The following is a 7753-nucleotide window of genomic DNA, read 5'->3' as shown; positions in this document are numbered from 1 at the left end:
GAATCTGAGATGCCCTTCAGCTTTAGCATAATTGCATTTTAAGAAATCAAATTCTACTTCAGCTCTCTGGGGGCTTTTTTTCCCCCCAAACTTTAAACTTTTTATTTTGTATTGGGATATAGCTGATTAACAATGTTGTGGTAGTTTCAGGTGAGCAGTGAAGGGATTTAGCCATACACACACGTATCAGTTCTCCCCCAACCCCCCTGGGGGCTTTGTGATTAAAGAAATTATATAGGATATTGTTCCTTAAAAGTCAGTGATCAAGAACTTCCTGGTAGTCCAGTGGCTAAGACTCTGTGCTCCCAATGCAGGGGGCCCGGGTTCGATTCCTGGTCAGGAAACTAGATCCCACATGCTGCAACTAGAGATCCCATGTTCTACAACTAAGACCCAGAACAGACAAATAAATAAATATTTTTTAAAAAGTCAATGATCAGTCAAGATTTTCTAGTTGTGAGCAACAGAAACTGATGCCAGCGAATACAGCAGAACGGAAATTTACAAAAGGATGGGGGGATACTTGCAGAACAGAAGGAAAACTGAGTCACCAGAATAGGAAAGGTTCCTATACCCCTGGTTCCCAGGGGGTTTTGAGAATTCTGGTAGGAGGAACCAGCAACAGTCACCACCACCAGAGACCATAGGTTTGATTAGTTTCAACATCTTGTCTTTGCTTCAAGATTGGTAGGCCAGATAGAAAGGTCCAGTCTGGGCTATGTGCCCACCTCTTGACCCCAGTTAGGGTAGGCCACCTTGACTACAGTTCTACCAAGATCATACACAGGCAACTGGAAGTTTGGGGTCTGGTGCTACACCGGCTTACTACATTTTAGCATAATGCTTCAGAACAGGAGTCAGCAAACTATAGGCCATGGCCTGTTTTTGTAAATAAAGCTTTACTGGCATACGACCACATTTGAATGCGCTGTCTATAGCTGCTTCCCTGATACAGGAGCAGCACTGAGTTGAGACAGAGATCATGTGGCCCAGTATCTAAAGTATTTACTATCTGTCTTTTCACAGTAAATGTTTTCTGACCCCTGGTTTAGAATCCTGTGCCACCACACCTCAAGGCATGACTTGGAGCAAGCCCTTTACCCAGCAGCCTCAGTTTACTCATTTGCTAGTGATGAATTTGAGTAGTCCATTCTTTCTTGTGTCTTTCTAGCTGACCTAATTTAGCACAGTTGTTCTATAATTAAGCTTGTACAAGTAGTTTTTAAAAAACAGTCTTTATTTCACACCCATTAGGGTAGCAGTTACTGAAAACAAAACAAAACAGGAAATAAGAAGTGTTGGTGAGGATGCAGAGAAATTGGAACCCTTGTGCACTGTTTGTAGAAATGTAGAATAGTGCATACACTGTGGAAAACAATATTGTGGTTCTTCAAAAAATTAGAATTACTGTACAAGCCAGCAATTCCACTTCTGGGTATATACCCCAAAGAATTGAAAGCAAGGTCTTAAAGAGATATTTGTGTTACACTCATATTCATAGTAGCATTATTCATAACAGCCAAAAGGTGGAAGCACCCAAAAGCCCATCTGTGGATGAATGGATGAAGGAAATGTATACATTGCAGTGTAATATGCAGCCTTAAAAAGGAAGAGAATTCTGACATACACTACAACATGCATAACCGTGAAGACATTACGCTAAATGAAACAGGCCAGCCACAAAAAGACAAATGCCTGTGATTCCATTTATACAAAGTACTTAGAGAAATTAAATTGAGAGATAAAATAGAACACCAGGGGCCTGGGGTCGGGGTGGACAAAGGGGAGCTGTTGGTTAGTGGGTATACAATGTCAGTTCTGCAAAATGACAAAGTTCTGGAGATTAACTACAATAACGTAAATTAGCACTATTGAACTGTACACTCAAATCATTGTAACACTGGTTAAAATGATAAATTTAATGTTTTTTTTTTCCTTTTTTGGTCACCACATGTAGCATGTGGGATTGAACCTTCACCCCCTGCATCTCTGCACTGGGAGCATGGAGCTCCCAATGGACCAATAGGGAAGTCCCACATTTAATGTTATTTTCAGTGTCTGAAAAAGTCTCGAAAGCTCTTAGGTGAGCAAGTCATGGAAGCTCCCCGAGGGCAGGGATTTTGGTCTGTTCTGTGCACTGTTGTAACCCTCACTTCAGGACTGTGCCTGGCATGGAGCAGAGGTTGGGTACACATATTTAGAGAGAGAGGGAACTCCAGCCACTTTGCCATGGTGTTTTATTCACAACCCCTTTAAGTGTGAGGGTGATGTGGCAATTGCTGATTGAAGGTCAAGCCAAACCCCAGAGGGTCCCTGTGGGACTTGTCCTTCTACCTACTTCCTGCCACCAGCTGAACGGGTGAGGTTGGCACCAGGGCAAAGGCAGCAACTGAGCGTGGGCTGTGACAACCCAGAATCTACCCTGTGCCAGCCCTTGCTAGCATTCTCATGGGTAACTTAAATAAACAGCTATGTCCCGGAGCGCCCTTCGTTAATTTGCTCTATCACACATAAATATGTTAAACAGTATCTGAAGCCAGGGTGAAACAAAACAAATAACTCAGTCCAAGAGGCACTGCTGCTGCTGCTGCGGCTAAGTCGCTTCAGTAGTGTCTGTGCGACCCCATAGACGGCAGACCACCAGGCTCCCCCATCCCTGGGATTCTCCAAGCAAGAACACTTGGAGTGGGTTGCCATTTCCTTATGCAATGCGTGAAAGTGAAGTCACTCAGTCATGTCCGACTCTTTGCGGACCGCAGCCTACGAAGCTCCTCCACCCATGGGATTTTCCAGGCAAGAGTACTGGAGTGGGGTGCCATTGCATTCTCCACTCAGAGGCACAGTACACCTCATATTGGTCATAGTAACCCCTGTTTTGGCCGTGTCAAGTTAAGGAGGCTTTCTCTTCTCTGAATCTGGAAGGGGGAAGTTGTGACCTGCCTTTCTTCTTACACAATAGTGGGAGCTCCTCAAATGAAAGCATTTTAGAAAAAGTATAATTCTTATTATAACATTCATTATGGAAACTTTAAAACATATATAAAAACATACAAGATATCATAATGAGCCCCCAAAACTCATCCCTTGGCTTCAGCAATGATCAATTCACACTCAATTTTATTTCATCTCTATTCATATCCATTTGCTCTCCTATCTTTTTTTTTTAGCTTATGTAAGCTTTTTTAAAATTTATTTATTTGGCTACAGCAGGTCTTTGTTGTAGCATGCAGGATCTCTAGTTGTAGCATGTGGGATCTAGTTCCCTGACCAGGTATTGAATGCAGACCCCCTGCATTGAGAGCATGGAGTCTTAGCCACTGGACCACCAGGGAAGTCCCAGTTTATATAAACTTTTATCAAAGCAAAATATACATCCAGAAAAGTGCACACATTATAAATGTACAACTCAATGAATTTTAACAAATTACACACATTCATGAAAACAATGCCCAGTTCAAGAAAAAGAACATCACCAGCTTGCCAGAAGACCTCCTGTGTTGCATGGAAAGACAAGGAAGTCTAGTCCAATGTCTTCATTTTGCAGAGGTGAAAATTAAGGCCCAACAGGGAAAATGGCTGTCCCAGAGTGACAAGGTCCAAGGCGCTACTACAGCTTTATAATCTTGGAGGTTCGATGCCTCTCACACAGAACCCATTCCTCTGGGCTGCAGGCAAAAGCACGTATGGAGCAGAACACATGGGGTACCTAATGCCCTCTGCCTAAGGATGCTGAAGTCAGGGCATGGTCTGCACTTGCCCTTTGCAGGAATGATTTCTATATCCTGGCCGTTCCCAGGGTTTCACATGGACCTCTCCCTTGACCACATACTCCCAAGAAGCTTAACAAGGGACCTTCAAAGATCCAATCATCATATGGTTTGCTTAGAAAAGAAAAACGAAAAGCTCATTAAACTTTATTTCAAAAAATTCCCTAAATTACTGGGTGGTTATTATTTTAAAAGTTCTAAAAATAGAAAAATATACCATGCCAACATAGAGCATTCCCTTGCCTGAACTGTAAATGGGACAGGAGTACAGGTAGCTGCATGACCTATGGGCTTTATATGTGTGTGAGTTTTTTAACAGTTAAAGGAGAGAGTTGCCTCTTTGCTTCCCTCTTCTTTGGCTTTCACTCAAAGTCATTGTATTGCTGCCAAAAGTTGGTGGAGGAGGAGATGGGAAGGGGTAAAGTGGTTGCCCCTGGCTATGAACTATGAAAGCCCAGCTCCTCTTTCACTTCCGATCTGGTGCCTTTGTGTGTGTGATGGAAACACAGATGCAGGGAATACAGGTTTGATCCCTGGGTTGGGAAGATCCCCTGGAGTAGGGAATGGCAAACCACTTTAGTATTCTTGCCTGGAAATTCCATGGACAGAGGAGCCTGGCAGGCTACAGTCCATGGGGTCATAAAGAGTCAGACATGACTGAGCACCTGAGCACACACTCATGTCCATTCTTCTACATTGAGAAATATGGTCACAGCAAGTTAATTCATTTGTTTGTTCAACAGTTTATTCAGTGTTTAGAAAGTGACAGGCACGAGCTATTCCAGGTGGGCTGGATAAAACCAGAAGCTGTCACTTCCTCTTAGAGTTCACAGCATTGCTCCCTGGTATACACACACATTTATACAGATATGATTATTTACTGACATGGACACAGAGTGAGGGGTCGACAACCTCAGGAGCACAGATCAGTGAACTTCTCCACATACGGAAGTTCCACCACTCACATACAGAACACTTCTGGAACCCCAGAAAGTTCCTTTCCCACTCACAGAGCCCTCTTTACTGAAGCCCATTCTGGGGTATATGGATTTTTCACAGAGTGGGTTTTATCCCTAGAACTAGACAGAACTTGAGCTTCTCAGTGGAGCCCCTCCTGGGCTGGGCCCCTCTTGCCCTTTGGGACAAGGCAGGCCAGTGTGCACCACTGAACAATCGAGGGTGCATCTTCCAAGGACCTCTGGACACCTACCCTCCCTGGGCACGCTAAAGACAGAGGCTCAAGCGTCCTGTGCTGACACCTGAGGAGCGGTCAAAGGTGAGGACAGCCTTCCTGCTCCTCATGGCAGCATTTCCTGTTCTGTCTGGTCTGGGCAGGCCTCAGCAGAGGGGGCAGGGGAAAGGGGCCCAGAGCCAGGAGGTAGTAGGCGGGAAAGAAAGGATTGAAAGCCTGATTCATGTTGCCTGGGTGAAAGGGCAGGGCGCCTGGGCACAGGGGGAATGGATAAAAATAATTGTCAGTTTTGAAGTGGGGGTGGGGGATGGTGGAGGACATTTGAATATGGAGTGTATATTAAATAATGGCATTATAGCAAAGTTAAATTTGCCAATTTTGATCATTTTACTGTGGTTTTGAAAGGGAAATACTAGCACACTGAGGGATGCTGTATTTGACTTAATTTCAAATGGTTCAGATAAAAATCAGTATGAGGACTTCTCTGGTGGTCCAGTGGTTAAGACTGTGCTTCTGAAACTTAGCAAAGATCAATAAAACTAAAAGCTGGTTCTTTGAGAAGATAAACAAAATTGACAAACCGTTAGCCAGACTCTTCAAGGAAAAAAGGTAGAAGACTCAAATCAATAAAATTAGAAATGATAAAGGAGAAGTTACAACACAGACAACAAGACAACACAGAAATACAGAGGATCATAAGAGACTACTAGGCATGACTATATGCCAATAAAATGGATAACCTGGAAGAAATGGACAAATTTTTAGAAAAGTATAACCTTGCAAAACTAAATCAGGAAGAAATAGAAAATATAAACAGATCAATCACAAACATGGAAATCAAATCTGTAATAAAAAATCTTTCAGCAAACAAAAGCCTAGGGCTAGATGTCTTAACAGGCAAATTTTACCAAAAGTTTAGAGAACAGCTAACACCTATGACCTATTCTATTCAAACTCTTCCAGAAAATAGCAGAGGGAAGAAAATTCCCAAACTCATTCTATGATGTCACCATCACCCTGATACAAAAACCAGACAAAGATGCCACCAAAAAAAAAAAGAAAATTACAGATCAATATCACTGATGAATATAGGTCCAAAATCCTTGACAAAATTCTACCAAACAGAATCCAACAGCATATTAAAAAGATCACATATAATGATCAAGTGAGATTCATCCCAGGGATGCAAGGATTCTTCAATATATCTGAATCAATCAATGTGATACATCATATTAACAAACTGAAAGATAAAAACCATATGATCATCTCAATAGATATAGAGAAAGCTTTTGACAAAATTTGACACCCATCTATGAAAAAAACTCTCCAGAAAGTAGGAATAGCAGGAACATATCTCAACATAATAAAGGCCATATACAACACCCAGGATTTCCCAGGTGGCACTAGTGTTAAAGAACCTGCCTGCCAATGCAGGAGACATAAGAGATTCAGATTCAGTTCCTGGGTCAGGAAGATTCCCTGGAGGAGAGCATGGAAATGCACTTCAGTATTCTTGCCTGGAGAATCCCATGGACAGAGGAGCCTGGTGGGCTATAGTTCACAGGGTCACAAAGAGTTGGACACAACTGAAGTGACTTGGCACACACATAAACATAGCAAACACACAGCAAATATTTCAATGGTCAAAAACTGAAAGCATTTCCTCTAAATGCTCAAATGAATAAGATAAGGGTACCAACTCTTGCCACTATTATTCAGTATAGTGTTGGAAGTCCTAGCCATAGCAACCAGAGAAGAAAAAGAAATAAAGGCATCCAGGTTGGAAAAGAAATAAAACTCTCGCTGTTTGCAGATGACATGATTCTTTACATAGAAAACCCTAAAGATGCCACCAGAAAATTACTACTAGTGCTAATCAATGAATATGAGGATGAGATGGTTGGATGGCATCACCGACTCAATGGACATGAGTTTGGGTAAACTTCAGGAATTGGTGATGGACAGGGAGGCCTGGCATGCTGCAGTCCATGGGGTTGCAAAGAGTCGGACACGACTGAGTGACTGAACTGAACTGAATCAATAAATATAGTAAAATCACAGGATACAAAATTAGTACACAGAAATTCCTTGCACTCCTATATACTAATAATGAAAAATCAGAAAGAGAAGTTAAAGGGACAAACCCATTCATCACTGCAACAAAAAGAATAAAATACTTAGAAATAAATTAACCTAAAGAGACAAAAGGCCTGTATGCAGAAAATAAGACACTGATGAAAGAAATTAAAGACTACACAAACAGAGGAAGATATATACTATGTTCTTGGATTGGAGAATCAATATTGTGAAATTGACAAAGGAATCTATAGATTTAAGGCAACCTCTGTCAAACTACCAATGATATTTTTCACAGAACAAGGACAAATAATTTCACAATTTTTATGGAAACAACAGATCTTGAATAGCCAATGCAATCTTGAGAAAAAAGAATGGAGCTGGAGGAACCAACCATTCTGACTTCAGACTATAATACAAAGCTACAGTCATCAAGACAGCATGGTACTGGCACAAGAATAGAAACATAGACCAATGGAACAAGATAGAAAGCCCAGAGCTAAATCCACACACTTATGGGTGCCCTATCTTTGACAAAGGAGGCAAAAATATACAATAGAGAAAAGACAATCTCTTCAATAAGTGGTGTTGGGAAAATGGGACAGCTATGTGTGTGTAAAAGAATGAAATGAGAACACTTCCTAACAGCATACACAAAAGTAAACTCAAAATGGATTAAAGACCTAAATGTAAGACCAGAAACTATAAAATTCGTAGA

At 41.6% G+C, this 7753-nt stretch overlaps 1 non-coding gene across 1 annotated transcript; it reads left to right on the top strand.

The window, feature by feature from the left end:
• The first annotated feature begins 271 nt into the window (after positions 1-271).
• Positions 272-344, top strand: TRNAG-CCC (transfer RNA glycine (anticodon CCC)). The gene has a single exon. It is a non-coding gene; the product is annotated as a tRNA-Gly (tRNA).
• Positions 345-7753: the final 7409 nt, after the last annotated feature.

This window comes from Odocoileus virginianus, chromosome 3 (genome assembly GCF_023699985.2).
Source record: "Odocoileus virginianus isolate 20LAN1187 ecotype Illinois chromosome 3, Ovbor_1.2, whole genome shotgun sequence".
Taxonomy (NCBI): Eukaryota; Metazoa; Chordata; class Mammalia; order Artiodactyla; family Cervidae; genus Odocoileus; species Odocoileus virginianus.
This window is presented reverse-complemented; position numbering and strand designations above follow the sequence as displayed.